A 9,799-nucleotide genomic window follows, 5' to 3' on the forward strand; every position below is an offset into this window, starting at 1 on the left:
ATGGCACGTGAAGTTCATCTGTCGCTGATTTCATCTGCGGTGAGCTAAGAGGCATGCCTGCTGCAATGAATGATGTTTGATTTAATTGGCTGGTGCTTAAATGCGAGAGCTCAGCTCAGCATACCTCATCTCAGCATACCTCAATCTGTGCCTTCCTGTGTAAGAAAGAACCTCAGTTGAAAGTTAGCTGCCTTCCCTCTGAAGAACTATACATTTTTAACTAAATAAATCCCCTTTTATTAAAAGCTAATCCATCTCTGGTGTGTTGCATTCTGGCAGCTTTGACAGACTAAAACATATTGGTAACCACTAACCTTCTAAATCCAAAGGTGCTTTGGTTTTATACACTCCCTGTGCCAGTCTGAAACTGTTGCACACCCCAGAAAAGTCATGTTCTTTGATCCTGATTCAATATTGTTGGGTGGTATCATTTTGGTTAGGTGGTTTCCATGGAGATGTCTTCACCCATTCAAGGTGGGTTACTTTCTAGAATCTTTTAAGAGGGAACCATCTTGGAAAAAACTTCCGAGCTGTCCCAGACGAGACCTTTGGAGATGCAGAAAGAAAATGCCCCCAGGGAAACCATTTGAGAAACCAGGAGAGAAAGCTAGCAGATGTCCTCTACATGCTTTCCCAAATGACAGAGAAACCCCAAAGGTAGTTGGCCCTTTCTTGAGTCAAGGTATCTTTCTCTGGATGCCTTAGCTTCGATGCTTTTATGGTCTTAGAGATGTAATTGTGTAACTTAATAAATTCCCTTTATAAAAGCCAACCCATTTCTAGTATATTGTACTTCCAACAGCATTAACAAATGAAACACCACCTTAAACACGTCCTCTCCCCCTTCCCCCAGCTTCCTACAGCAAACCCCGGCATCTTTACCTCGTCTTTTATTCTTCCCACTTCTTTACACTCCATCACGATGCCTGAACTCAATGAATTGCATGCGCCCTGGCTTGCAAGTATCCTTGACTACAGCTTTTTCTGCCCAGGAAGCGACTGCGACTAGAGCCTCTTCCAGACGCATTTCCAGCCTTTGCACCTTCTTACTCACACCCTCCCCTTCGCACTCCTCTCCCGGTAACGTGGGGTGAGCTGTGGCGTGGAGCCTTTTCTTCCCACACAATAACACACACAAGCTGTCTTGGCAACCGGGCCTGGCATTAGCACAGAGTTTCACATCAGAACCTTCCACTGAGGCCAAAGGAGCACCTGACAGGAGTCACTGTACCATGCCTGTGGGTCTCCGGGGACCCCGAAACCACTTCAGGATACTCCAAACCAATCTTCCAGGCACTTTGCAGAAGGCTAACTCCACTTCATCAAAGTGCCCTGCACTGAAAGGCGTATTTTCCATCAGCAACCAGTGCAGTTAATGAGAGTGCTGGCCACAGCAGCACTAAGGAAATTAGCCAGATTTTAATTCTGCCAATAAATTGCCTGGGGTTTGATAGCTCACCACAAATTTCCCTCGGGGCCTATTTTAAATCGTAGGTGTGTTTTTAAACCTTCAGAAATCATAGTACAGCGCCTCCTAAGGCTGCAGTAAAATGCCTTTGCTATAATAAAGCTGAATCTGTTTAGCACTTGACATCTCTTGTGTAACAACTTGTTAAACTCTAAAACATGCATGTTTGCTACGGGTGTAAGACGGACCAGAGACATGCAGTGGCAATAGGTGCTGTGTGTTCATTTCTTCTTTGGGCGTTCTCCATTTTTATTTTTCCAAACTATCTTCTCTTTAGAATACCCATTTATGCAGTTATTGTGATTTGTTTGTCCTGAAATATAGTTTCCCTAAGTTAACAAATTATTGTCTGTATTCAGCATTTGGAAATTCTCTTTATTTGGAATAATTTTTTTCTAATGTTTGCCCAGACCTCAAATATCTACTAATGACACTGTAACAACAGGGTATAAATGGGCATACATCATTTACATTTTTTTAGTTTTAGGGAAGAATTAGAACTCAATTATTTCAGGTGTCCAATTTTGCATTATTATATACTCCCTAGAAAATGAGGTAACAACTCTTAACACTTGAATATAACCAGGAGGCGTCAGGTATCAGCCTCATAAGAGAAGCATCATGTTTCTTTCTGCTAAGAACCTACTCCCTTCTGTCCACCCATGAGAAGAGCTGCCATCCAGGAAAACTGTAGATGGAAAAAAGAGTAAATTGAAAATGCAATAAAAATCCCAGAATTCCTTCCAATTATCTTTATTTTGTTTGTTTTTTGGCATGGGCAGGCTCCGGGAATCAAAACCGGGTCTCTGGCATGGCAGGCGAGAATCTTGCCACTGAGCCACTGTTATACTACCCTTCCTCCAATTATTTTTTACACCCCTACCTTAATATGCATCTCTGTGTATTTACATATAATATATTGATTTTGTGTTTTATGCATGTGGGAATCATACTATACATATTATTTTATAACTTGTTCTTCCCCCTTAACAACACCTATGAACACTCCTTCCACGCATACTAATTTGAGACACATTTGCCTATAACTAGAAAATACATTTGTTCTTATAATTAAATTAAATGTACTCCTTAGTCAGAACACATGAAAAACTTAAAATAAATGGATTATTTCATTAACAAAGTTTTAATCTGCCTCTTTGTATTTAATGAAATTAGATAATGGAGTTATCTTTTCTGTTAAAAAAAAAAAAAAACAAACAGGAAAAGGAACAAGGTAATTTTCCCAAGAGGGAGGACCCCATTATTTTGTCCCTAAGGTTAAGAAAAAGACCAGGAATTTATATAAAAGTATTTCGTGTATTTAGATCAAAAAGCATTTGACTAAATGTCTAATAATTCATGCATTATATCATTTTATGTTAATATAAATCTATCCTTATGTGAAATTTGTGCAAACATTAAACCATACTTCTAAAATCATTTCCTGCCTATATACAACATGATACCCCATCATACCAAATATAAACAGAACGTTTATACCCTATAGACTTTAGAGTCAGAAATTACAGAGAGACTGATAATTTATTATGTCCTTGTGCATTTACTTTTTTAAGCTGGACAAATAATTTAGCACTGGAAAAGGGACCCCAGATCCCTTGAAATAAATGGATGAAAAAATCCATTGTTTCTATGGAAGAAATCCCGTTCTTGAACACCAGTCAAAGAGAAGCCACCAGCTGGCCTGATGGTTCAGTCAGCAAAGTTGGCTAACACTGAAAATGGCAACATCCTAGGGACCCAACCATTCCTGGCCGAAGTCCACTGATGCAAGGTGGCACACAACTTGAAGCCCCCAGGGCAGGTCTCCCCCTTTCCAAGCTGTCTGGCCCATAAAATGAAGTATTGTTGGCAGCCAACTCTGGTCACTAACACCCTCCAAACAATTCTCTCACATAAGAATTCTGAACGGGGGCTTAAATGAGTAAGGCTGGAGTGGCTGCTTGTATGTTGGACATGAACTTATTCTCCTAAAGCAACTAGGTAAGCGCATGGGCTCAAGCCTTGGGCCCAGGGTGTAACTTCTGCTGATGGACAAAGAATGACACTGAAATTTTAGTGTCTCAAATGTTTCGTGGGAGTTCAGGATATGATCTCATTGTCCAGATTTTACTCCGAGTAAATTCTCTACTAAACTATATCTAATGTAAGAGATTACTCATCAGAAACCATTAGTTCCTACCACAGTAGTTCTCTAGTTGGACCATCCCGTGCTCAGGAGCCAAGGGGGGAGATTTAAAGCCACAGAGATTTTTCAAACTACACACAGCCTTCCCCTACTTCAATTCACCATTATCCCCCAGCTAATTCGTGCAAGATCTCTTCAAATAGTATGGGAAATGGCCCCTGCTGTCTCAGCACAAGACCTCAACTCCTACTTTGAGTGAATGTGTGAGCTCCCTCAAGCCTCGTTACCCACACGTCATAGACTGACCACAATTCGCACACCTCTCTACCTCTTTCCTACCTTAGAAAAGACAACATCCCTTTCCCCTTGAACCATGCTTTTATTATGTCCTTTCCTCCTCCCTTCAGACCCCACCAATCACCACTCCTTTAGTCTCAACCTTTTCCATTTCACAGGCTCTTTCTCCTCAGTTTATGAATATATTTAGGTTCTTGATCTCCAGTCTCCTTTTAGCTGCCAGATGGTTTCCTTTCCTTTACTGCCAGGTTTCTTTAAAAAGGGACCTACACTAGCACTTTCTCCTTAACTGGCCTATATCTGCCTTGACTAAAATATCTTTATTAGAAACATCTGAGTTGAACCCCAATTCCCGATAGGGCCCTGATAATACTGTTTCTTACTCTCACTTCCCTCATCAATATTATTTAAAATAAGGGCTAAGCATTGTAACCAAAAGACCCCAAATTATGTTGGCTTATCATAGATGCCTAAATCTCTCTTGCATAACAGTCCCCATGAGGACATCCATGATCCATGTGGTCACTCAGGAAATTAGGATTTCTCCATGCTATTGGTTCATCAGATATTAATGTGCATGTGAATCATCTGGAAATTTTGTTTAAAAAAAATCAGATTCTGATTTATAGGAATTGGATGGGACCTGAGAGTCTGCATTTCTCATGAGCTCCCAGCTAATGCAAGGCTGCTGGCCTGTGGATCACACTCCAAGTTGCAAGACTGCAGACTGCTGCCCCTACCTGCTTCATCAAAGCTGGATCACAGACACCTTTGTGCTCCAGCTCTCAGGAGGGAAAAGTGGGCATGTGGAAGGGCACGGGCCCAGTGTCTAAAGGCCCAGACTCAGAAGTGGCCTTCATGTGTGCATATGGCAAGGACAAGCACAAGTCATACTGCTGTTCCTGAATGCAAACTCAGAACGAGGACTTAGACATAATTTTTACTGATTATGGTATTTTCTGGCAGGATCTGAGAGCAGAGAACAGATGGATTTGAGGGAGACTTTTAAAAGCACCCTCCAAAACAAAGAAAATTATTGGAATGCAGTTGAACAGGATAGAATGGTGATGGCTATAGCTGAAAGTGGCTATAGCTGAAAGTGGTTGGGCATGAGTGTGGAATGGTTGAGGGTGTTTTGTCTTTAATCATTGCACTGTGACCCTAGGAAGGCAAGTCCATCCCTAATGGAAATATAGGGTGGCAGTCCAGGACACTTGGGGTTCAGAAGTGGGTATAGGAGTTCCTGCCCTTGCTGGGTCTATTTTTGGGTGGAGGAGAACTGTATATTCCTGTGTAATTCAAGGCATTGCTCATGATTCAGGACCCTTGGAAGACTCGGTCCCATGTTGCCTGCATTGAAAGAGACCTAGAGACAAAACAGGTTAGCACTATGACATTCATGTGTGTGATAAAGCACAGGATCTGCTGCATGACTTCCTGAGTTTAAATCCCACTTCTGATACTTGCCGTGTGCCCCTGGACAAAATACTTAATCTCTCTGTGCCTCAGTTTCTTTAAGAAAAGGATAAAAGCAGTACTTACCTAATGGGGTATTATGAAGATTAAGTGATACAGTGTCTGATACATGAGAAGGCATTAAATGCTATATTATATCTCTACAACTCTATTTCCTAAACATTGACCTCACCAGACTCAGCCCAAAGTTCATTTTTCACCATCTGGTTTCTTTTATTTCCCCTCCCTCATGTCCTACATCATTGAATGACTCTCTCTTCGTGATCTTCACCCCAGACTTGAAGAACAAGGAAGCTCAGGCTTTATGAATGATCTTGGCGACTTCATGTACCCTGGTACCCCTGATATCCTAGAAGAGTAAGAAGCACATCTTGAATTGCTCTTGAGCATAAGGGCAAAGGGCAGCTTCACATGAATGAACAACTGTTATGCCCAACCCTAAAAGAGTAGAAAGAAAGTAGTGCAATAATTTCCAAAATTATTAAGGGCTGAGAGGCATCCCTAAGAGTTTATAATGAGGTTAAATCATGCACCTCCCTTTGCACTTGCCCTCGTTGAAAATCTTTTGTGAAACTGGGTTAAAATATCAAGGGCAATCTTGAAGAGGAAATAAAAAAGGAATTAACAAAGGATTGAAATAGACATAAAAGGTAGACTAGAGTTTGATAGCACTTAGCTAAAGAGAATACCAAGGAGTTATAGCAGTCCTGTGCCCCGACTGGGGATAGTCAAGGGTAGGGATGATTGTCAATGTACCTAGTTCCTTTTTTAGCATCTTCTGACATCTTTATCCCCCTGAGGTGGCCTTCCCATAAACACAACAAATCAGGGTGCCTATGTCAATTGAATTGGAAGTGCCCCACAGAAAGCTCCACGTGGCAGACATAGAGCAAATACCCACTCATTGAAGACTTTTCTCCATTAGCAATGGGATCCCCAAAAAGAAGATTTGAACTGGATCATTCAATCCCATCACTTCATTTTACAGATTAATTCCTTAACCTAGACAACAAATATTTACAAATATCTTCTAAATGTCAAGCACTTGAGAAAAGAGGAACTAGGTCCAGAGAGTATAAAATCCCACACAGTTAATTCTGGAACTCTGGACTGGAAACCATGTCTTCTGACCCCCAGGCAAGGCGTTCTCCATCGCATCTCATGGCTCCTAAGGAGCTCTCGTTCCCTGAGAGCATGGCTTGATAAATCTGTCACATCTTTTCTCTTCAGGCAGGCAAACTCCTAATTGAAAAGAATGGCACAAACTAATTTACAGTGAAGGTCCTCTTCCATCAGGTCCCAGTTCAGCACATAAAGAGGCCAAGAGGAGCAAAATTACATTTGTTGAACATTTTCCATATTCCGGGGACTATGCTACTTGCTTTATCCACATTGTTCCATTTAATTCTCACAGCCACCTTCTCAGATGGGCACACTGTCATCCCCGGATGAGGAAACAGAAGTTAAGAGAGGTTAAAAATATTTTTTCATTTTAAAAATATACTGATCAACATTAGCAATAGTTACCTGAACAATAAGTTACCATTCACTTAAAATCAGTAGTAATTGTAAACAATTCACAAATAAGTGTGCTTTGTGCCATTTACAAGTTGTGGATTCTAAAAGTTTGTATATTGTCAGATGCACATCTGATTTATCAAATGATGATCTTTTCCAAAGGAACTGGAGAAGCTTGAAATAAGGAAAAATTAGAAAAGCTCTGCCTGCTTTTATAGGTGGAGGTTCCAATCTACGCAAGAGGGCAGTTAAAATCTGGTTGAATTTCTCATATCTCTCTGTCTGATTGTTTTGTGCACCTTTGCTGCCCCATAACAATTGCATTTGAAATTCAGTCTTGAAGATTTCACTCATTGCATCATCGGGTTGAAAATCTTCCAGGATCCTGTCAGCATTCATCCGGCAGGTGAATATGGCCTCCACCATGAGTCGGGTGTTGTCAGATGGTTCAACATGATCTCACAGCTTTGGTCATTTTTTCCCACATGTCAGTTCCTTCAAAAGTAACAGCCTGGCACTCCATGAAGGTCACAAGAGGCATCAGCAGTGGGGCTGATCCATTGCTTAGGGGAATACACGCGGACTCTCCACCTTTGTGCAGGATTTTGCCGAAGGGCTCCAGCTGCTTCTCATGGAGGATGGCCGTGTGGGTGCACCGGTGCTGCGGGGCAGTCCAGATTTTTTCTAACCTTGTGATCTGCAGCATTTCCAAGGCCTTCAGGATGGCTGAGAAAGAACAGAGGACCCCGATGGAGTCTTTCAGTTCCACGGCCACCAGGACAATCCTACTGAGAGTGGCTGCTCGGTCCTCCAGAGTGCCCGTGCAGCCCAGAATGTCCACTGCTATGCCAACCGCCATTGTACTGTGGCTTCCGATTATGTCCAGGTGCAGCTGATGTCCAAAAGACAAGGGAATGAGTTCCAGGCCCGAGCTCCTGCTCATGTTCCCCCTCATCTCTTCTGAGATGTCCAGTATCCTAGCAACCTCGCAGTCCATCCTCAGCATGTGCTGCATGATGACCCTGGGAGAGCTGCTGGTCAATAGTTCTTGTGCACGTTTCAGCATTGCTGTTTCCAAGGGCTTGTCCTCAGGAGAAAGGGGCTTTGGCTCAAAGTCACTGGGCCTGAAAGAAGAGACGGTCTCCAGGAGGGGCACCACAAACTCGTCCTTGTCCTCCTGTCCCTTGACTATCTGCAATGGCTGGAGGTCCCCAAGGCCTTCTCCCATCATGGTCATCAAGGGTCAAGTAGTTGGTGCCAGAGTTCTGGGGACTAGGGGCCCTGTTCTGCTTTGCTATCAGGTCCACATAGCTGCCCTAGGGACATAAGGGTGGCCTGGCTCCTCTGTCACAGTCCCCAGCGAAGGCTGGGTTCAGTTCACAGTAGTTGACCTCCAAGTTGAGCCAAGTGGACGGAGATCCTTGAGGAAGGGGACCTTGCACGGCTTGAGGGGTGGCTCAGGGCACAGCTGGCTCAACACCTCCCCCACCCTAGTGTCCGAGGAGACCCTCCTAACCACTGCCGGGCTGCTGGTTGGGTTCACTGCCCATCCTGAACATGGGTGAGTTTGGGCAGGGGCCTGGATCCACACCTGGGGACTGAGGGTACACCTTACTGCCAACTGGCAGGTAACTCTCCGACTGGTGGGCTTTGAGGGATAAGGCTCTTGGGTCCTGCATGTGATCCAGGCAAGCTGGCTGGTTACCATTCTTCTCTTTATTTCTGAGGAGGCTCCTCCTGGACAAGCTCTGCTCTTGGGGCCTGCCTGCTGCCCAGGCTGAAGCTCAGCCTCTTGGCCGCCTCGGGCCTTTCCTCGCTGGTCCGGCTTGGGAAGGTGCTGTAGCCCTCCTCCAGGCACTGCAGGGGCACCGTCCTGTCGACCGGCTCGGCTCTACGGGGAGATAGGCCAGCGGTGGCCCACCGAGCAACGCACGGGGCCGGGGATGGAGTGGAAGCTCTCCCCATCTCGAACTGCTACTGCATGCTTCCAGATGATCTTGAAGTGCTACGCCAGGTTCTTCCACTGACAGTTCAGAACAAAGGTACCGGGGCTGGACTGAGAGTCGCACACCAGGAGGTCCCCACCCCGTTGCACGAGGTTTTCGGACACCTGTCAGGGGACGCAGCCGTGGCACCAGGCGTGGCTGCGCGGGTCCCCACTGCCCAGCAGCAGCTCCTCTTCCAGCTCTTTCTTCAGCCTCTCCGGGGTTCTGTCCATAACGCACCTCTCCTTGGAGAACGTCCCATATTCCTGGGTTGGGTCCAGAAGATGCTGCTCCCTGGAGGTGAAGGTTTCGCCTTTCCAGCCTTGCAGTGGGCTCGCCTGGATGCCGTCCTGCGTCGGAGGCGAGTCCTGCCGTGGGGATGTGGAGTGAGGGAGGATGCCTGGGTGCCGGAAGTTATCACAGGACCTTGTGGGAGGAGCCTGTTTCCTTCCGTGGGAGGGTGCCACGCACAGAGGCGTTTGGATGGGCATCTGTACGATGTTCAACGACAGGTGACTTGCCGCTCGGAAGGTCCATGGACGAGGCCGAGGGGAGCTGGTGCTTCACCGCCACGTTTCTGGGAAGGCTTGCGAACCTTCCCGCAGCCGTGGTTTCCAACTCTTGCCTCTTGCAGCTGCTGCTGCAGAATCCAAAGGCCGTTTCAGTTCGGTCCAAGGAAGTCACCGCAGACCCCGGGAAGCTGGGGCCCCTTTCCAAGGCTCTGCGGGAGCGCGGCGGAGTGGGGTGAGGGAGAGAAACCCATACCTCAGGCTGCTCCCCACAGGTTTGTCGATAGGTTAAATTTTTTTTTTTAATCAAGCTTGTCCAGGATCTCATAAATGGAAGGGGTCATCCACACCTTAAATTTAGATCTTTCCACCGCCAAAGCCAGAATTCTTCTACAACCTA

General features: G+C 45.2%; 1 pseudogene; it reads right to left on the minus strand.

Moving 5' to 3' along the window:
• Window positions 1–907: 907 nt before the first annotated feature.
• LOC143655253 (breast cancer anti-estrogen resistance protein 3 pseudogene) lies at window positions 908–9,514 on the minus strand (annotated as a pseudogene).
• Between the last annotated feature and the right edge of the window lie 285 nt (window positions 9,515–9,799).

This window comes from Tamandua tetradactyla, chromosome 14 (assembly GCF_023851605.1).
Source record: "Tamandua tetradactyla isolate mTamTet1 chromosome 14, mTamTet1.pri, whole genome shotgun sequence".
NCBI classification, from domain to species: Eukaryota; Metazoa; Chordata; class Mammalia; order Pilosa; family Myrmecophagidae; genus Tamandua; species Tamandua tetradactyla.